Genomic DNA, 23432 nt, shown 5'->3' on the forward strand with positions numbered 1-23432 from the left:
TAGTACGACAAATAGAGCTAGAAATGTATTAGTTTATCAGGGTAACTTTGTGCCACTTTTAATTGTCTTAGTCTATTTGACTTGCGGGGAGGGGGAGGAGAAACTTGCACTTGGCAAGGTTATGAAGTTATTTTTCTATTCTTTTTTTTTTTTCTATAGAAAAAAAAAAGCTTACAATATTAATTACAGCTAATTGCATCATTCCATAATTCTGAAGTTCCTCTTTGAAAGCTATTTCAGAAGTTGTGGACATTTCGCTTCCAACATAGTAATATTTAATGCAATATCATTAATGATAGATATCTTGTGATGTAGTGAAGTACAAACGAGTATTTAAACAAGTATTTAAATATTTGCTACTTTTTTCTTCTGCTTTAAAGTTAGGCCACTTTAAATAAAATAATTTATTTTGCATCTCATTTATGGCGTGCCCAAAATTGCCTTAAACACCAATATAACTTTGAACCACCCAAATAGTTCATTTTAACCTTTTATTTACCACATTGTCAGTAGCATAGAAAGTTTATATCAAGTATTTTTTTATTATTACGTTAGAGAAAATTAAAAAATAAGCAATAATAACTAATTATTACCTTATATTCGTAATTAATGACGATGGAATTAAATAGTAATTTTAAGTACCTTCGGAACACAAAAGTTTGCAAAAAAAGAAAAAAAAAACCCTTACTTTAAAAAATTGTAAAGGATTGGCATAAAAACTATTTCTGTTTGTCCTCAATTTTGTAGATGGTACATAACTAAATTCAAACACAAATTTGTGTTCACGGGAGGTCACTATGACCTTCCGAAAATTTCCTTATGCGGCAAATTTTGTTGGACAATTCGGTAAAAATATCATCATTCGGCAAATTTGTCTGACGGTTCAGCAAAATGATCAGCATTGGGAAAAATTTGGAGTTCCATTCAGTGGAATAATCATAATTCGGTCATTTTTTCTGTCGATTCGGCCAAATTATCAACATTCAGCAAAATTTGAAGTTTCATTCTACAAAATTATCATCATTCAGAAAATTGCGAGTTTTCGCCCTTCCAGCAATTTTACTTCGGGGCACCCCTGATACCCTAAATTTATTTATTTAATCCGTGTTTTTGACCTTCTATAGAAATGTCAAACGAAACCAAAAGGCATGTAATGGTGTTTAAACTAATTTAGCAGAAATAAAAAGGCATTTTAAAATCTTTCTCGTCCAATAAAATAATCATCATCATTTGCCCTTAACTTAAGGGAATGTTTTCTAAATATTTTAATGATAACTTTTAACTCATTACCTTTTGATTTCCCGAAGCGAATAAATTAATATTAAATCAGAAATGTCGTCAGATGAAAGAAAACAAAATGCATTAGATTTATTTTACGCTTTAACTGTTCCCGAATAGAAACTCCACAGTTAAATGTGTGTGTGTTTGTGCGTCGCTCGAAAAATCTCTGGAATATTCGAAAACTTTTCAAAGTTTCAAGCTGATGTCTTAAACTTTTCAAATGTTTAATAAAATTAATGGTTTTGTTTTTTTACTTAATCTGCTAAATATTTAGATTTCTTCAGTTTAAATGCAATGATTTATTAAGTAAAACTGTTTATGCTTGTCACGTTATTTTTACAGCAACTAGCAGCATTTATTTTAAAAATAAGTTATGTATTTAAATGTTCTGAAACAATAAGGGAAAGTTGAAGTCAATCCATCATCAGTTCATTGTTTTTTTTTTGTTTTTTTTTTCTTATTGCTTTTTTTTTGTATTTTTAGAAGACAAAAAAATTATTTAGGTTGTCTATCTAATGTTAAACGTGAAGTTTGCTTGTTTTTGACATTTGTGCCTTAGTTGTCTCTTAAATATGCAAATCGAAAATGAAATTTATAGAAATAAAATATGATTTGTGTTTTTTTAAAAAATAAATTCGACGAAATTCTAGTGAAATCCCGTTACAACGAATACCAATACATCGAAATACCTGTTTCAGCGAAATGAATTTTAGTCTCGCATTACTTGCCAGTACATTGTTTGAATTTCAATACAACGAAATCCCTGTCACAACAAACAGAATTTGCGGCCCCTTTGAAACGGGATTATTCTGTAATTTGAAATCTACTTTAGTTGAAGATTAAAGCATTGGTTAGGCTTTTTCTCATTCAAGGAAAATAAGTACATTGATTAAAAATTCTTCAAAATCTAATAAAAAATACTCCACAAATTTTCCATTTTATGTATAAATGAAAACATAATTTTTTTAGAAAATACAACTGGTGTAAAACATTGACTTTCAAACTGTTAGCTGTTTTTTGCACAGCAAAAAATGAGGTGAAAGCAAGTGTAAGATATATATATATATATATATATATATATATATATATATATATATATATATATATATATATATATATATATATATATATATATATATATGTGTGTGTGTGTGTAATCAATATTTCGAAAATTTAATATAGAGCTAAATTCACAAACGGTCACATTTTTTCTCGTGATTTTTAAAAGGAGAAAAAACCTTTCATTACCGCCATCACTGCTAAAGTCATAAAATTAAAAAAAAGAAAAAAAGTTGCATAGCACACTAAATCAAGTTATTTAGTTATATTACAAAACACGAATTCCAAGAACAAAGTTAAAACAACTTGAAATTTGTTTGATAATGCTTATAATAATTATCCAACTACACTGCTTGACAATTGCTAAGGAACAAGTGATTTATGCAAATTTGTACCTCGACTACCAGGCCAATGGAAATAAATTCAAGTTCAAATGGCGCGGTAGACCAAGACTCGTTATCTGTATAAAAGACAGTGCATACACGCTCAAGATTCGTACGAAAATTCACGCTGTTTGGTTTTTAACAAAAATAGTGCTGAATGTTAAAAAAGGTTTTTCTCTGAAATTCTGTTTGGTTCTTGAAATACTTAAGAGTAAAATGTCAGCAAGACATCATTTGAGTATCAACGATCGTGAACGAGCGGTTGGACGACTAGAAGTTCAAGACGCAGTTCAAAGTGTCACCACTGTGGTTGCTGCAATGGGTGTATCAAAAAGTGCCATATCCCGATTAAAGAAGGCCGCTAAAGGTGGAAATGTTTTGCAAAAGCATGCCGGGGGTCGTGGTAGGAGCACCACACCTTCAGAGGATCGCTATGTAGCCCACGTGGCAAAAAGGAACAGAAATTTCACTCCTGGACGGATAGCTGCAAATCTAACAAGCACTACCGGTACGCATGTTTCTGCAAGAACCATCTCACGGCGAGTAAATAATGTCGGTTTGTATGCACGGAAGCCCGTACGTTCATCCAATTTTAACCACGTTATCGTCGAGTGAGATTATGCTTGTATAAGGAACATGTTGGCGGGATCGCCAAAATTGGTCTAGAGTGATGTTCTCTGACGAATCTCGTTTCAGTGTGACAAGTGATTCTGGTCACCAACTACTGTGGAGAGAGCGTGGAACACGTGATGCACAAAAATTTGTTTGCGAACGTGATCGGTACGGCCCAGGCGTCATGGTGTGGGCAGGCATCATGCACAATGGCAGAACACCGCTTCACATTTTTGAATAAGAAAGCGATACGTCGCAAATGTATTTCAGAAATGTTATGCTGGACCATGTTCGTCTTTTTAGGGGAGCTTTCTCTTTACGGACGACGATACACGTACACACTGGAGCATTGAAGTGTCAGAAACACTACAAAGTGAAAACATTCTCTGTATGCAGTGTCATGCTTACTTTCCCGACTTAAATCCAATTGAACTTGCATGGGAGGCTCTTGGCAGACGTGTTGCGCGAAGAACCGTCCCTCCCAGAACAGTACAAGAACTCAAATCCGCATTGAGAGAGGAGTAGGAAAAAATCCCCCAAGCACTCCTCAATGATTAGTGGGGAGTATGGAAAACAGATGTAAATTGTGCTTTAGTGTCCCTGGTAATCATTCATCATTTTAAAGTACTCATTTCTCCATCATTCTAATCTAGATCATTTTCTTATGGTTGTATGAAAATCATCTAAGTAGGATTATTTTTTATTTTAAGATTTTACTTCATTGATGCAGTAATATCTGTATTATTTTGTACTTATAATAAGGGCACATCCTCCCTACTAACTATATATTTCGTTCTGTTTCTCTAATCATTATGTATTCTTAACTATTCCAAAAAACGTAATTGTTCCTTAGCAATTGTCAAGCAGTGTACTATGTACATAAAAATATGCATTTAGTTAAAATGAGTTTGAAAGGTTTTATAATAAGTTGGGAGTTATTCTGCAGTCCAGAATTCAGCGACCAGCTTAAAACCTAAAACTCTTACGTAAACATTATGTAAATTTACAGAAATTTCTTCGGGTGAAGGTTTCCTTGACGCAAAGCTGACATAACTTTCTAAGAAGATTATTATCTACTAAAAGCTGAAAAGCTTATTTTCATTTAGACCTTCCTTGAAAGCTAAGCGGGTATTAAGGGATTGATTCAGCACTTTAAAAAGTTAAGAATTGAAAATTCATTTTAAAAAGTTAGTTTCGACTCAAGACTTATCTATTTCTGAATTAAAACTATACAGAAGCTTTAGTTTTAGAAATTAAAAAAATTGTTACAATTTAAATTATAAATTTAATTTTCAACGTGTTTGCGTAATTAAACAAGACAATTTATGCGAGCACATCAGCATTTAGCTATAAAATACTAATTTTCAATAACTTTTCGAGTAAAATCTAGAAAACGAAAATTTACAGCGGTTTTAATATTCTAAGAGTTATCGGCACATACTCCAAACAAGCACTGATTACTGATATATATAGGTGAACAAATAACTTTTATTTCCTAAAGATAACAATAAAGATGCATTGGTTATTAGACACTATTCAACAAATACTGTACTTTTCAGCGGTATTTTAACTATCTTTAGATTATATTAATGTTACTAGCTAGTATTAACTCATTAAGTCTCCATTTCGATTATTGACATAACTGGGTTAATTGCTGACTTGAAAATGCACTTTTCTACACGGTAGAGAATAAAAAAACTTTAATCTGTGCCAACATTTCTCGTTAAAACTGCTCGTAGTTCAAAAATTTCTGCCATTATCTAACTTTAACCATTGATTTTGTCATTACTACTTTTCTTCGCAGATTTTTTTTTTTTTTTCGGATGCTTAAAAATATAACCTAATTTTACATTACATGTTTCACAAGTATTTCTTAGTATCTTACTCAAAAATTATCTTTTATTTTATGAGAAAAGTTCTTAAAGTGCCATTAACATCCAACAAGTAGTTAATTTCTTCGTACACTTTATATTCGATCGTATTTGGTGATTTGTGTTCAAATTATTAAACAATCAGTCATTTTTACTTTAACAGTGCTTTGTAATTAACTATCTAGCTGACATTTATCTTTTGTGACACTGATATTAAATAAGCGCATTTAAAAAGAGCTTAAGTTTTAATGCTGTGAAGGAGAAGCACTTGCGTGTATTTAGTTCTGATATTCAAAATTTTAAGTGTGTGTTCATGGCTTTGAATAAAACACATTCGAGCTACAGTCTGAGTAAAAACTTTAAGGCCAGTAAACTTTTTTGAGAAATTGGACACACATTTAACTGAGGATCAAAACATAATTTGATTGATAATTATTAACATTAAATACAAGTCAAGAGGACAAAAAAAAAATCATTCGTAATTATTTCATTATCAGAAAATGTTACGGATCAGCATTTGAGTCTGAGTAAAATCTTTAAGGCCAGCATAGAAAAAAGCACAGGAAGAAAATATTAGAAACATTTAGAAGCTTGTGTAGGAGCAACTTCTTCGAATTACTTGAAATATTCTTGTTTTCATAAGTGAAACACGTTTTTGACAAAGTTCGGGATCTATTTTATACCATTCATCTTCGACAGTAAATTCCAGCTCTATTGATGAAGTAAAATGTCTCCTATTTGCATAAACTCGTCTTGCTATGTCGCCCAATAAGATCTCGATTGGTTTGAGATCTGAAGACTTAGCTGGCCGTTTCCAAAGTTTCAACATTGTTTACTTGGAAACAATTTTTTGTACTGTTACTCGAATGGATAGATGCATTGTCTTGCTGATATTTCCCATATTTTCCAGCAATAAACTCAGCATTAAGTAAAAGATGACTTGCGAAGACATTTTGTTCTGCTTCTGAATTCATTTCACCTGAAACTCAACTGGGCCCATACCATTGTAAATAAAGCACCCCCAAGTTATGACAGAGCCTCCATCTATTGACGCTTTAAAAATATTTTTTTTACTCTTTGTAAATCATGCCAATAGTACTTCCATCTATCTGATTCTTTCAAATTCAGCTTATTTTCATCAGAAAAAATTATTTTTATCCATTGGTTATCCTAGGTCATGACTTTCTGGCTAAAGTTCAAACGCTTTATTTTGTGCCGATTCAATAAATGGGACTTAGCCAATTTTACTGCATGAATAAAACTTTCACACCTTCTAATTGTGTTATGTATAGAATTTTGACAAACATTTAAGCCTGTCGTCTGAATAAGTTTCATGGTTGAGTACTTTCAAGTTGATGAAAGTTTGCATACTCTTCTTTCATAACTTGAGGACAAAGCTCTAGGTCTTCCACCAGTGTTCCTTTCATAATAATTGTCCTTCAATCTTAAAAAAATATTGACTGCAATCTTCGATCTTCTTATTTTTTCGCAAAAGTACAACTACTCATCTCCGCTGAAGAAAAAGTTTCAGTCTGCCCTCATTCATGACCAGATAACTTCTTACCATTCGACATCTTCACAAAGAGCGCCAAAACTTCGAAGAAATTAATGAAAAAGTTACAAGCTGAAAGTTTTCCACATTCTTATTAACTGCTGTGATATTTATTACAGTAAATGTACATGTAGCTTTTAAAAAATACTATCGTCCTTAAAGTTTTTACTCAGGCTGAAATACTAACTTTGAATATATCACTGTTTTTCTGGTAGTTGCATACTTCACAAAACCTGTCTATTGCGTTATTTCTTACAAATGAACATTAATAATTAATTACTCAATAATATTAAAATCCTTTAAATTTCATTTTTCCGTTTTCTCAAATTTTTTTACTGGCATTAAAGTTTTTACTCAGGCTGTATATTAAATATTTATTAAGTTAATTAACGATAACCCAGGGCCGTCGTTAAAAAAAAAAAGAAGCCTTATGCTGACGTTACCGATACCGTGACGGTGACGAAATCTCAGGATGCGTACAGGAGCATTCGTTTAACTTCGTTGCCCTTGATGTCGTCGAATGCGATAATGTCGGTTTACCGTTTCGAACCGGTGACAGTATTAAGGGGTTGTCCGTAAATGATGTCACAGTATGAGGGGGCAGTGGCGCAGCGAATAGAGAGGGGTGAAAACACCCGCCAGAGCCATTGGTATTTATTATTTTAACATAAATGCAAATTCTAATACTGTAGTTTATGCATATGAAAGGGCTGATTTGATCAAGAAATACCCTTCAGTAGGTATTTTTAATCAAAAAACTGTCTCTAGGACAAATTTTTTCATCAAAATAAACCTTTCTCCAGAGAGTATTTTTGATCAAAACCCCGCTCCAGAAGGTATTTTTCATCACCCCCCCCCCCTCCAGAAGATATTTTTCATCAAAAAACCCCTCCAGAAGGTATTTCTGGCTGCGCTAATGTGTGTGTGGGGGGAGGTGTAAAATTGTGACGGTTGGTGGCAAGGGGGAAGGAAGGGGGCAACAGAAGTGTGATTTCATACAGTTTGGATGCAGACTACGGAACATTGCGTCAGGTGCTGATGTGTGCATCACATGACTTCCTTTTACTCCATTTTAATGTAATTTTCTCATTATTGGTAGTTTTAATGTGATTCAATAGTTTACTTTCTAAATATCACCAACAGCGGCCAAATGGAAACCAGATTTTTAAAAAAAATCGCCAAATTTGTCGCCAAGTTGGCAACAAAACTTGGCGACCAAAAGACTGGCGATATATCGCCAAGTGTCCGTCAAATTATAACACCACTTGAGTTTACATCAAAATTAACAATGATTTCCCCCCAAAAAGGGGCAAAAGACCCCCTTTGCTGCATCCGAATGGAACCAAAAAGGGAGGTACACAACTAGACCCCACTAGGAGTCTAAGTACCAAATTTCAACTTTCTAGGACATTCTGTTCTTGAGTTATGCGACATACATACACACATACGCACGTACATACAGACGTCACGAGAAAAGTCGTTGTAATTAACTCGGAGATCGTCAAAATGGATATTTCGGTTGTTTGTAAGGTCCTAAACATATATTCACGTGTGGTCGGGTTGAAAAATAAACTCAACATTCATTCGGGGGTGAGCAAAATGGAAATTAAGGCCGATTTTTGAGTGAAAATTTTTTCGCGAATACAATACTTCCTATTTTGTAAAAGGAAGTAAAAATCAATGCGACCAAATTGCCCAAAAATGTAAAACATTAAATAAAATTGGAGGCAGTTGTCAAAAATATTAAGAAAATGAAAGAAAGCAGGAAAGAATGTGAAAAGCCTAGAATAACAAAAACGTCGAAAAACCTGCTCTTTATCCGTCAAAAACGCATAACAATAAATAAATAAATAAACCGTAAAAAGAGCGCAAAACATCCTCAAAAAATAAAAGAGCAGCGCTAATCCTAACTTTTTTTTCGTTAAACTGTCTAAAAACGTTCTTTCTGATTTAAAAATTCGAAGAAATTGCATCTTAAATGAATAAATCTGACCTTTCAATAGACAGGAAAGTTAAAATCATGCGCTTGAATTTTACCTCCAAAGAAGAAAATGTGTTGAGGCGATCGCTTTCTTTTCCGGTATTATTTACTGCAAAGCTATCGCGGTAACAGTAAGCATCATTTCGTCAAATGGTCAGAGCAACCAATTAGCGCTGGATTCGCTTACTTTTCTGGTACTATTTATTGTAAACTGTTTCGGTATTGTATCTTCCTGAATTTTTAACAGTGCGTGCTTCTTTTTTGTTAGAAAAACAACATAAAACAGTTATAAACGACACTTTTTCACATTATAAAACTTTCACATAGGCCAATCTATGGCGCGAGAACATTTCTCCGGAAAATTTACTAATTGATTCAGTCTGCCAATTGCTACTGTACAGGAAAAAGCAATAAGCGTTTTATGGTTCTATGAAAACAAATCAGTTTTGTCTTATCGATACCCTAAACTGGAGTTGCATACACTCAGTTAACAAAGAATCATTCAAGTCATTGGCAAAATTACTGCTCAAATGCTGCAAACACTTGACGTGGAATTGAATTTTGGCTGCATGTTTTTCGTACCACAAACGCAGCTCATACGAACTTAATCTTTGAATTGTGTTACATAAATATTTTCAATGTCTTTTCTTTAAAAAAAGAAACATATACACACCTTATTATTTTTTTTAAATTCAAGCACGAAATTCGCTCCATGCTTTTGACCCCACAATAACATTTAATACCACTGTTGGCGTTAAAGTCATTTATGGTGCTTCTAGGGTAATCTTAAAAATAATTAAAAACAAATCAGTTATCTCGACATTGTAATTATATTTCAGTTCTATAAAAATCTTAAAAGGTCTTATAATCTTATTGAGGAATATGGTATTAAAACATTATTAAACATATGAAATGTCATTACGCTTTTCAATATTAGAATGTTTCTTCAATGTTCCGCATTCAGAAATCTTTAAAATAATAATGCTGAATGCGTCGTTAGATTCCTGGATATTTTTTTCTAATTTATCCACGAAGCAATGGTCTCATTACTAATAAATAAGTGTTATATTGATTCTGACAGAGTGGTATAGTGGTTGGACGCTAATTTCTTACGCCCAAAGTGCGCAGATTCGAACCTGGATCCACTCAGTGTATTTTTAAGATTCAGAAAATCAACAGCGTCCTTTTCGTGTGATTATGCTACATGTAAAAGATTCTTCGAGTACTCGTTTGGCTTGGAGTGCTCTTGACATAATTAAATTCCTCGTGCAGTTTCGCATCAAATATAGCCCAGGTGGGAAAACTAAGCGTATAATTTCTAGTGGTAATGGCATCCGCCCTATAGTGGTACTACATAAAAGAATTTATACTATATCGGGAAATCGCACTACGTGAACAAATGATAGTGCATTAGATGCAGCCTCATTAGAAAGAAAAGAATATATTAATTCAGGAACTTTCAAACTAATACGATATCAATCATTTCAACTATGTAAATGCAAGCTTTAGTTGCTTCAATCTAATAACAGTTTATAATCGATACTATCAAAATATGTACGATAATTTTTAGCATTAAAATTATGCTATCTTCATCAAGGGAATGGATTTGCAGTAAACTAATGATAACCTGATAATAAAAATTAAATATTCTAAACAAAGCCTTAAGTTAAAATGATTCAAATAATTGCGAATAGATTCCAGAAAATTCCCTTTAAATACGCTTAGTTGTACTGAAATCTGAAGGAATTATTGTTAAATCAATAATAATTTGTATTCTTCGTAGCTAATTTATATGCAGCTTTATTAGCAATTGAAATCAAACCTATGTCTTCAGATTGCTCAAAGGATATGTTTAAATAGAAAGCTTAATTTTTCTTAAGGTTTTATTAAAGAGAGAATTAGTAGATGAACAGTTTTTGTAAATAGTCAAGTTGAAAGCAAGCTATATAATTAAATAAGGTAGAAACATTTTTGTGCATGAATTGTATTTTCTTTGTGTTTTAATGTGAAATATGGTAGAAGAAATAATAATAATAATATACAAGTTTTGTGCATTTTTTAATACAGCTCTTTATTATTTTGCACTGAAAATGCAGTACAGTTGGCTGTCTATTTAACGACGCTCTATTTAACGAATTTCTTTAGTTAACAACGACTTCTCACGGTCCTGAGCACTCCACTGTAGTTTTAGAAAAATTCTGTTTAAGGACGCATTCTACTAACGAAAGATTTTTTGGGGTGTTTTGAAAGTCGTTAAATCGAGAACCAACTGTATTTACAGCCTCTGAACAAGTATTTGAGTTTTTGATGCGAATCCAAGTTTTATTCCAATTCATTTCCGTAAGTCAAGGGTCAAAGTTAGCACCTTAATGTGAGGTTTTTAGTGATACCACAGTTGGCTCTCTGTTTTATGACGCTCTATTTAACGGCTTTCTTTAGTTAACAACGACTTTTCACGGTCCTCAGCCTTTCACTGTAGTTAAAAAAAAAAAATCTGTTTTAGGACGCATTCTACTTATAAACGATTTTTTGTGGTCTCTTAAAAGTCGTTAAATAGGAAACCAACTGTATTATAAATGCAACATGAAAACTGCTACTTCTAGTAACTTGCTTGAAAATTGTTCTTGGCCATGCACTTATCAGATTGCTATTCGTTTAGTTAGAATATATGAGGCAGTGAGAAGCCAAGGGATGTAAGTGACAAAATTAAAAATTTGGAGATAACTAGGACAAATGGTAGGTGAACCTCTCCTCTGTCTTGGGGCAAGAGATAGTGCTAGTAGCCCTGGCAGGTGCTGCTAAGCAGCATGATTTAGAAGAAAAAAAAAATCAATGAAAGCCTACCTAGGATTTTACTCTCTTAAAAAATTCCAGCGATTTTAACTCAGACTGAGTAAATTTTCACTCCTTTCCAGTGTCGAAAACGCACTTTCCTTATAGGAGTGAATTTCATTCCTTTTGCGGAGCGGTTATTTTCACTCCTTTTGGATAAGCTAATTTCACTCCCTTTTGATAAGTGTTTTTCATTCTTTTTAAGACTAAATTAATATCCTAAATGAGTGGTTGCTTTCCGTTTTGGAAAGCCGCTATTTCACTCTTTTTTTAGAATAAAATAGGTAAAATCATTTCACTCTCCTTTGGTGAAATTGTTTTTTAAACGTGTTTTCATGTGCTTATGCTGTGTATTTGAATTTAAAACTGTTTTTAAAACTTATGTCATTTGAAAAAAAAAATTAGTTTTTCACTTTAAAAAATGAAAAAAAAATGTTTTTAGTGTTTCCGAAGAGGATGCACAAGAACTGTATGGTAAGTGCGAAGAATTTTCTTTTTTATTAAAACTTTAACTGGTAATATTTCTTGAACTACTCGTATATCGTTACAAATCACCCACGTGCAATATTACGTACATTTCCGAATCTAAAGATTAAAATAAAACTAAAAAACCAACACAGTTCCAAATAAATAGATTTAAAATTTTGAAACTCTATATTGATATTTTCGGTATGCCTTTTAACATTAATAATGTTTTAAAAGTTGCATCAGTTCAAATTAATTTAAAAAGTCACTCATAAATTGTGACAAGAAACGTTTGAATTCAATTTTGTTTCTTCGAGGCCATTCATTAATTACGTAAGGACAATTTTGGCAATTTTTGACCTTCCCTTCCCCCTATGTAAGGGTATGTAAGACTCCCCCCCCCCATCTTACGTAAGATTTTTTTTCTTCACAATAATAACAAATATTACATCACTGGGATTGTTCTTAAATTAACTATCTTTTTTTTTTTTTTTTTAATTTTTTCAAAAACATTTTTGAGTAAAGAAATGTTTACTGTAAGGAATCTAGACCGAATGTTTTTCGACAAATAATTTTTGTATATGATGCGATAATAATTAAAAATAACACATGCAAAACACAGTGCGATTCTTTTATTATATTTTACACGTTTCATTCTTTGAAACACTAGTAAAAAACAGCTCTTCCTATAATACATACTTTTACCTTCCTGAAGCAAATGAAATATAATATTTGCCAAACCACTTGACCGCGGATTTCTAATATAAAATATCGGCTTGGAAAATATTACGTAAGAATGGATCCACCAACCCCCCTCTCCAAGCAAGGGTATGTAGAGAATTCCCCCCCCTCCCCCTCAGGACCCTGAATTAATGAATGGTCCATTATACATATGAATGAGTGTATTATACAAAGTTTATGATACTCTTTAAAGTTTATTATACACAAAAACAATGTTTGATTAATTTAAAATACTAGGGGGCTATCGCCCCCTGCTCGCTATCGCTCGCCAACCCCCGGAACTGCTTACGCAGTTCCCTGTGGATCGCTTCGCGATCCATGCTCGCTTCGCTCGCTCGCTGTATGCCAATACATTAGCCTAGCTAAAATTTTCCGTAAAAATTAAAGTTGGTAATTGCATTTAGGTCACCATCCATTTAACCAATATGAAAATTACGTTCATAATGTTAATTTGTCTGCTTTAGCCAGATTTTCGACAGTTTAACTTTGCTGTATGTAAGATGACTGCCTTGGCAATGTGCACAACTTTACCATTATAGATACAAAAGTGTCTGTCATTGCTTTGGAGAGATTGCACTTCTACCTGTTGGTCCGCGGAAGGTATTTTATTTCCCTTCTACCACCCATTGGAAAACCAATGAAGGCATTCCCCTATCCGCCACCTGGGGACGCGCCCTCTAGGGGTTACAGGCTCCCCCGAGGGATGTATTTACATTATTTACACTCTTATATATTTACATATTTACACTCTTATATATTCTAATCTGAGAAAACTTCCTCATATACACAATTAAAAATGTCCCGTTTGGGAGCCACAACTGACACTGCTTCAAAAGATCTTGTTCTTGATAATGCCACATAGAGCTGGCCATGACTAAAAACAGGCTCAGAGAGCACCAAACATATTTTCTCAAACGTTTGTCCTTCTTGTTGTTATTCTGAATCCTTGCCACGTCACGAACAAAAAATGGTTTAACTAAAAACGCGAAAACTCGCCAAGGCTACTTTGCTTGCACAATACTAAAACTACTATAACCCTAAACAAATTTGGCGAAACCTTTCAGCTGAGAATAAAAGGAATAAAGTAAATTCTTTCTCGGTTATTCATTTTGAACTGAACTGTCGTACTGAAGCAGAGAATAGACGACGCTCAAAGCGCCTACGCGTTCAAAACAACATTGCCGATGAACATGATTGTGGAGCAATGTGTGAAGAATGCGAATTTTGTGGTGCTCTTTATTGGCAGAAAGAGCGTAATACTGCAAATAAATATACTAAATGTTGCCATGACGGAAAGGTGCGGTTACCGGCATTGTGTGACGCACCTGATCTGTTGAAGGAACTGCTGACTGAAAATTCCCCAGCCGCTAAAAATTATCGGCAGCGAATCAGAGAATACAACTCTGGAAATGGCTCGTCTTAAATTGGATTCAAGAACGGTTTCCTGCCTTCTTTGAGCTTTTCTTTGCTGATTAAGGTTGAAATGGGCCACAGCCCGACTCAAACTCATCTCAAAAAAAAAAAAAGTTCGTTGAGTATTCTGTGATTCAAGATTTCAAAACAACGTAGAAGTTTGTTTACATGATTTATCGGCGAAGTGTTGCCAACAGAGGTTTAGAAATTCACCCCTTCATTTGCCGGCACGTAAGAGAATTATATATATAGATACGCAGTGGTTGGAGCTCCGACCATCGGGAGCGGATTCGGTATCCGACCTATAGATTTGCGCATGGTCGGGTCTGTAACACCTGCCTAAAATATATATACAGTGCACACACACCAAAGATGCTAACGACTGTTTCAAATGTCATATTTTTTATTCGATGACCGAAATAAAATTGTTGATAACAGTTTCATTAATTTGGAAGAAAAAGTTACAAAACGTTCGCCGTAACATTGCACGTGGGTGATTTGTAACGATATAGCAGTTCAAGAAATATTAACAGTTACAAGTTTTAATAAAAAAGAAAATTCTTCGCACTTACCATTCAGTTTTTGTGCATTTCCTTCAGAATCCTCATTCGGCAACAAATAGTGTTTTAATTCATTAAATGAAGACATTCAGATAGCGACATCCACTTGGTATTCGCGACCAACGTTAGTTAAGCCTAACGTGGAGGTATAGAAGATTCTCTCTAAACAAAATCACGTGACAGAATCGAACCAATGAAAATGCTTTTGAGTCCTTCTTTTAAAGAATGTTTTTATTTTTCGCTCTTCAAAAGAGTGTTTCCGAATTTCACGCCAATAAGGAAAAGTTTTAGTCTTGGTTTTTTTTATAAAGCGTCTTTTTTCGATAAAGCTAGCACTCAGAAAGAATGAATGCACCCGCAATGCATTTCACTCTTTTTAAGAGTTATTTTTTCGTTCTTTTGAATTAAGAGTGTATATTTAAACGCGTTTCATCCCTCTTCCGGGTTCATTTCCTCTTTCATCCTTTTGCTTCTTACTGCCTCATATGAGGCAGTGAGAAGCAAAGGGATGTAAGTGGCAAAATTAAAAATTTTGCGATAATCAGCACAAATGATATGTGAACCCCCCCCCCCCCCTCTGTCTTGGGACAAGAGATGGTACTAGTAGCCCGGGTAGGTGCTGCTGTACAGCATGATTTAGGGGGGGGGGGAGAATCAATGAAAGCCTACCTAGTACGTTATATTTATAGTCGTTTTACTCGAAACTTGATAATGTCTGGTTGCATCCCTTTGCTTCTCACTGCCTCATATAATGTTTATTTTGTCGGAAAGATAAGGAAGCTTTTAAAATCATTCACTTTAAGATACTTCTTTTATAGTAAAAGCTTATTCTTGTTTCTGCTCTTAACATTGTAAATGTGCAAGAAGATGTCTGAGCTAGGTCACCTTAACAAGAAACGATGCAACACACTTACGTGTAGGCGAACATGTACTTTTACAGCTTATGTTACACTGTTCTCTGTACAGACACAAAGCATTTCACATTTTACAGTTTACCATTTAATATGATCAGGCGCGCCTCAATGGGAGGTTACTGTGGCCTCCCAAAAATTTCTTTATTTGGTAAATTTTGTCTGACGATTAGGCAAATTTAGGGACAGCCTTGCAAACTTGCGATTTAAAATATGTATATATAATAATGATGTGCTCATATTTTACCATTTGGAAAAATATATTTGGAGTTTCATTTGGCAAATTGAAATCCCCCTCCTCACCAACAGTTTTAATTCAAGCCGCCCCTGAAAATAATGAACACACTGCTGCTAACTCAGAATCACTCAATTTTTTTTAAATTATAATCCGAGTAAAATGTCGGAAATCGAATTTTTAGCTCGGAGTTTTCAATAAACTCTACAACATCGCCCTCTAGCGCTCTCTACTTGCGTTTCTAACCCTACTTTGTTGGTTAATTTCGTTTTGTCTATTAGTATCCTTCCATCTAAGTTTCCAAACGCTTTACCCTGTAAGTGTCATGGGACATATGTGTCCCTTAAGTACAAAAGTTATTAAAAAATTATCTAATAAAAAATTATAAATTGTATTTTTCCCATGTGTTTGAGACATCAGAAATTTAATACTAGCCAAGTAATAATAAATATTTGTTTAAAAACAAAACCGTACTTATTAATTCATTCAAAAAAGAGAATATCGCCATACTCTACAGCAACTGTTTGGTTTTCTTAATGTTAAGCGATTCTTCTTAAAAATAAGAGTATTAAGGTTTGTTGAATAATGTACACATGCTTCTTAACATTCAAGTATTGTATTTCTGTTTACGTGAACGGAATATGATTTTTTGCAATTTTACAAATTACATAGAATTCTAAACATTTTATTATCTATTTGCAGTACAGTGTGTTTATTAAGTATTGCACTGATAAAGGCATTTTATTTTTAAAAAACTATTTCAGATTTATACCTTATTCTTTTTTATGTTGATCCCTTTTCAAGTTTTTCCCTTTTAATACAGTATTAGCTAAAGGTATGTAAGTGGGGCTAAAATCAAAACCTGAAAATGGTGTCTGTTAAAAAAAAAAAAAAAAAAAAAAAAAAAAACTGCCAACTACAAGGGGATTTTGAGGGTTAAACCCGCTAGAACCTTTGGTTCAAACACATGTAGCCAATTCTTAAGTGGCAGTTTATATCCATATTAGATCTATTACGAACAAACTCTCACCTCCCAGAATGTAAATTCTGGTGCCACTACTTTTTAAAGCTACTTAGAACTAGCAAAAGCTACTTAAATCTACTCTTAAATCTACTTAGAATTGCACACGTTAAAGCGTATTAACAGTGTGGGAAAAAGTATTTTTGAGATAATGATTAAAATTTAAAAAAAAAAACACTTTCATCTGAAATGGTTCTTTTTAATGAATTTCGTCATGAGTGTGAGACCAAATGAACTTACTGTGTGCATTCGCTCTCACTGCTTTAACTACAATTGGTGCAAAGGGTGAAAATTTTTAGTGTCTAAGAAGTCAAGTGAAAATTTAATTTTGCAGCATTAAATTTTCAAAAAGTAAAAAAGAAATGTTAAAACTGGCATAGCATAGTCTTTTACATATATGCAAATACTACTACTCAAATAATTAATGGGCACAGCTCGTAAGGAATAATTTATCTCCTAAAGAAAAGTTTAAAGTCTTTAAAATTCTATGAAGAGATAGTCTTTCCCTTTAATGCTTTTAAAGACTGGTGAAATGCAATTCAGTTACAATGGTAAAATACAATTCAATTACGACAGATTTCACAAGAAACTCATTAAAGTCTAAAGTAGCAAACTCTATGCCCTTTTTAATTCGCATTAAGGCATTGCTAACGATTCTTTTAAATTTTAAAGGTAATCCAATTTCTCTCAAAAGTTGGTTGGCAAAAACGTTTCCCCGATTCGTTTCCTAGAAAAGTAATGTTGCTTTAATTGTATATTCCTTGTTGGGGTTTTGGGGGGGGGGGACGAATAAACTTTGCATTTGCGTAGTATTTAGTATGATAATCGTGAAATGAAAACCGTATGTAATTGCCAATTATTTCTTTAACTGGTAGGTTTTTTATTTTTGATGGGGTTTCCCTCAGATTGCTCTAGATTGCAGTTCTTTCAAATTGTATTTTCTTTTCATTTTCTTGCTATCTTTGTGGAGTAAAGCCCAAAACTCAGTTTGAAGCTTTGAATTTTTCGACGAAAAACCTTTTTCCCCAATTTAAGCTCCTGTATATGTTATGTAGATTTATATTTTGAGTTACAAGTTTTGGTAAAAGATTTAATTGGTATTTGAGGGAGTGGGAGTGGTTTATGATCTTTTCCGCTTATGACTGTATGCCTAATAGGATTTTTTTTCTAATTAAAAGAATTTTTCTGAGGTTATTGTCGCTTTTCTTTAGCATTGGTGGTGTGGTAGTTTGCGAAAAGTTGACAGACCGTTACATTTTCGTCATTGTCACATACCTCAAGAGTGAAAGAAAAACCGTTTATTGAGCAGTCTAAGTTTCTGAATCGTAATAATATGTTGCAAAACTCTTTTTACAGATGTGTCCTGCGGTAGGTTTACTTATGAAATTAGAAAACTGGTTTTGTTTGAATTTTTATTTTAATTTTTTGGTAATTCTAATCCAGTGCTTCCTAGTCGGCGGCCAGCGGAGCTGATCCATGAGGGTCGTAGTTAGGTTCTAAAAACTTACTAAACTAGCCATCTCTATTTGGTATAAAGAAACATTTTTTCTTATTGGGAGCCAAATGCGCAATAATTGGCTTTTAAAATGCAGGTGAAAATTTCATATTGATAAAAAAAAAAGCATTTTAGGGCACCAAATAAGATCAACTGAAGGTTCAGGGCCTTATATATCGCTCGTTTATGAATCAATCGGCTCCAATTTTAGCACATTCATCAAATGACCCATAAAAAACAGGAAAAAAAATATTCATGAAACATTTTAAGTTTAAATTTTGTTTTTCAGCTATTTCACAAAAAATGACGAATCGGTCTTATTTGGAAAATGGGTCTCTGAAGAAACGTCAAAGAGTCCTATTAGACTTTTAAAAAGAATAAGTTATGCATTATCAATGTATAAAAATATTAAACTACATTTGATACACTCAAAAGCAGTATCAAAAATCCATATTTCATTCAGTGGAAAGGAGAAAAACATCGTTATATTCAAGGTACGGATAAGTCATTTTTTTCTATTTTTTTTGGTCACTTCTGCGCACATTTCGTGCACATATCATATCCTCCATCCAATACATTGCCTTAATAAGGGCACCGGAGTCCTAAAAAATTCCAATAATGGCCATATTGAGCTACAGTCTCCTCTTCTACGACTATCAAATCGCAGGGGAAAATGACGGTACGCAGCGACATTTATCTTTTGAAATTCTTCAACTAGACAAATTTGGCTTTCGAGAAAAATTAACTTTTTTATACTAACGAACTATGAAGAAACTCATTTTACTGAAAAATAAGATCAGGAAATTTCGACTGTTTATTTATAAATAACTACTGTTGCTACATTTTCGTCGGTTGATAACAAACTGCTTGTTGTGAATGCTTTATCATCAGCTAGGCTTTCTCATGACGATAAAATCACGATCGACTAAATTTACTATCATATATAAAGAACTGGGGAGTTAGTCTTATTGGTAAACACGGCTTTTTTTTTTGTCATACTCACCTTAGTCGTAAGTTTTGGTATGTTATTTTATTTTCACTTCCGTATTTTTCAGGGTTATCTAGGAGGAAATACAAATACATTTACATTTTATATGTGTTCAGGCCCGCGATCTTCATCTTAATATGAGGTGCGGCCTTTGGGTAAAAAAAAAGGTTGGGCATAATTGTTTAAATCCTTTGCAATGGTCCATTAGATGGGATTTTGAATACTGCGCCTCAACTCCAAGACTCATCGTCACCTCAGAACAACAGTAGAATATCTTACTTTCTCAGACTTAGATGTATGTTGCTTTGTGGCGACGATACGTCACGTCACTCTATAACGTCACGTATTTTCCAGTGCATAGTGGGGTGGACCAAAAAAAATATATATTTTACATAAGCGATTTCTTATAGCAAAACTTTTGGCCGTATTGTCGTAAATAGGGCCCGATTTTGATTTCTAGGATACTCGGGGGAGGGGAAGCAATGGGGATTTCTTTGACATTTAACACTGCATTAAAAATGATATTTTCACGTGCTATAAAGAAAAATTAGTTATATTTCATTGATGCACAAATTTATGCCACTAAAGATAGGAAGTAGCAAGTTTTTAGCTCTAAAGACTTATTTTTGTCCATTTATGTGCATTTTCATACATGTATTTTTGATAAATCCTGCATTATGCTACCAGAAACTAAAGTTTTGAAGAAGCAGTTTTTTGAACCTAAATTCATTCCTAAACATAAGGTTTTCTTTAGTTTTCGCTTTGAGAAAAAATACTCTTGTAAGAATCGCTTGATGCGCGGAAATGTACAGTACTAACAAGACTCATTATATAATCTATACCTCAATTAAGCCAGACTAACGTAAGTCACGTTATCACTACTTTCGAAGGGAGCGTAAAAACGTTTGTGAGATGCATACAAACGTTAGAGCTCTTAATCTTATGGCACCGGTAAATAATTATAAAGGATTTTTTTTAGAAAGAAAAAAGTTATTTTTCTGGATCAATGCGGAATAATATTCTGTATACAATGCAATTATAATCCAAAAAGCATTGTTGGACTTAACGTTAGTCTGGCCCTGTGGCACAGAACTAAAAAATGCATAATTAGGGGGAAATAAAATGATAAGAAGTATGCGAATCCGAATTTCAACTCATTGCCAAACATTTTGTTAAACAACTGTGTAAATATTGAGAAAAAAATAAACATCCGGATTAGGAGTCCACCAAGCAGCAGGGGTTCTGCGCAAAAGCTTAGTTTGCCCTTGCCAAAAATTGAGGCCTGGTCCTATATATGAGAGTAATAAAAACAAAATAATTTTGTGTTTTTAGCTCGCGCTTGACCTTTGTTTTGAAAACAATAATGTAAAAAAAAAGTCATATTTAAAAAATGTTTTATCAAAAAACAAGTATTTTAAATTTTGTTCTAATAGCATAAAAAAGATTACCTTTAAAACTCTTTTTATACATATATTTAAAAATGTGTACATTATTTTAGTTTTGGGGTCGGGTATAAGCCATCAAGTTTCATTAAATTAACAAAAATTTAATTGTAGCTTTTTTCGTTTGTTTCATTTTAATTATGAAAGAGGAGCTGTTATTTCTTCTAGTTATTCATTTCTGCAATTTTTTTATTACGCTAAAATGTTTTTATTGCATTATTTGTTTAACTAAAAAATCGTCCGTCAAGGTATGACGGGTGAAAATTGCTTCAACATTTGAAAGAAGCAATTGCTTGTTTGGTGATATTTTGATAGTTTGAATTTGAACCCTAATCCATTGGATTAATCCTAAAGACCAGTAGATAGCGTTCATTGTTGACCCCTTTTTCGTTTCTTCATTCTCCTAAAAGGACAGTCTTTCCAGTAAAACAGTTAAGATACCAGTTCCAGTTCCGCCTCGTCAAAATAAAGCATTTACCGGCACCAAATTATCATGCTGTGGAGCGAGTTTCATTGTTGATGACGTCAGGAGCGTTACTCGATCATTCGCTATTATATACGATTGAAAAAAAAAAGTGTCTCTGGTGTAAATAGTATTGAAATAAGGACTTCGCCTCTTTTCTCTGTGATGTACCTCCAAATATTACTACTATTTTTAAAAAAACAATGGCGCAGTCTGCACAGAGGCTACTATCAAGGACTCTAAATTTTATTTACAAATGTTACACATTCTAAAAGAAATTAAATTTCTTTGTGACGAATAACCTTTATGAAGGGGTTGCATTATTCATCTAGGATTTTTCTGTTCTGCAGCACAGTACAATGGAGCGATTTTTAGGAAATCCTCCCCGATGCAGAATTAAAAACACCGTTGCAAAATAGTTTTTAAAAGGGCCTTTTATTCCCAAATAAGTAAAAGATTGTACTTTACAAAAAAATTCAATTTGCTCATTTGAAGTAAACTTTAATATTTTACTAAACTAAATGCAAAATAAAGTATTTCAAACTAAATTGTATCGTATTGCGGAACAATTAAGTTCTTAAACGAGTAAAAAAACAAAAAATCAAAACAAAACAAAAAAAAAAAAAAAACTTAATAAAAGCGGATAATAAAAAATAAAAATAAATAGCGCGAAAAATGATACTAATCGCAAAAATCTCCACTCTTGCTCGTTTCCTTCTTTGTTCTGCGGAAGAACAGGATGTAATATCATTGATACTGGTGTCTGAAAGTAAAGCGGAAGTGGAATCATTATTGTCTAGAACAGCATATGACATCTGTTTTCCTACAGGAACATTTAAATTTTATGCTAAAATTTGGTCTGGAGGGTTAGGGGTCATTCATTAATTACGTAAGGGTCCCGAGGGGAGGGGGGGGGGGGGAGTTAGAAAAATCTATACATACCCTTATTTTGGGGAGGGGGTGGGTCACACTCATTCTTCCGTAATATTTTCCCCAAGTCGATATTTTGAATTAGAAATCGCGCGGTCAAGTGGTTTGGCAGGGATCATATTTCATTTGCGTGTGAAAGGTTGAAAACGCATTACAGGATGAGCTGTATTTTACTTGTTTTACAAAGAATGAATAGTGTAAAATATAATAAAAGAACCGCATAGTGTTATTTTCAACTACTATCATATCATTTACTATATTTCAAAAATAAAAATCTTTGATGAACGTTAAACTGGGAGTTATATTGTAACTGATCCTTTTCTAACAACATTTTATTGTTTTGAACAACAAAATTTAATCTTACGTAAGAAGAGAGAAAACGAGTTTGAAAAATCTTAATTACCCTTACGGGGGGAGAGGGAGGGGTGTCAAATTGCAAGAAACATCCTTAAGTAATTAATGAATGGCCCCTTAGTTATATATAGGTTATTTCATGAGAATCACTCAGGTTTGGCTTAAACAGAGTGTCCTTCAATTTTTGTCTTTGAGCAATCACGTTTTTCTATACTTCTGTTATGTTCCTTTTTGAAAAGCTTGAAATGTATAACAAAACGTAAGGCACTGTCATTGGAAGACAAAAGTTAAAATATTACAAAAATATTTACACCAGAACCTATTTTTATGCGGTAGATAGGGACCGCATAAAAAAAAAAAATGTTCGAAACTTCAGGAGTAGCTATAAAAAGTTGTTTTCGCAACATCTAAAAAATAATTTTTTTATGCGGAGGATAGGGACCGCATAAAAAAGTCTCACTTGGAAAATAGCCCAAAATCTTACGAAATAACTAGGATTTACTTTTAAAAAAAAATCAAAGCAAACCAAGTGATGATAATTTTGCCGTACAGTCGAACAAAATTTCCCGAATAAGGACATTTTTGGGAGGTCTCAGTGACCTCCCAACGGGGTGCCCCTGTCGTCACTTCAAGATACTACCTCGCACTCGTTTTATGAATAATTTCGTCAGTTGAGTCCCAATCTAAAAGAAATTGTCATATACCGCACAAAAAAAAAAAGCACAAAAAAGACCGCACAAAAACAGGTTGAGTGCAGGGATCAACAAAACATAGCCTACTAAGTCTCTCCTTCTTTTGAACTTTCTGTCTGAGATATGTAGAGATATATAACAAACATTCATG

This window comes from Uloborus diversus, chromosome 10 (genome assembly GCF_026930045.1).
Source record: "Uloborus diversus isolate 005 chromosome 10, Udiv.v.3.1, whole genome shotgun sequence".
Taxonomy (NCBI): domain Eukaryota; kingdom Metazoa; phylum Arthropoda; class Arachnida; order Araneae; family Uloboridae; genus Uloborus; species Uloborus diversus.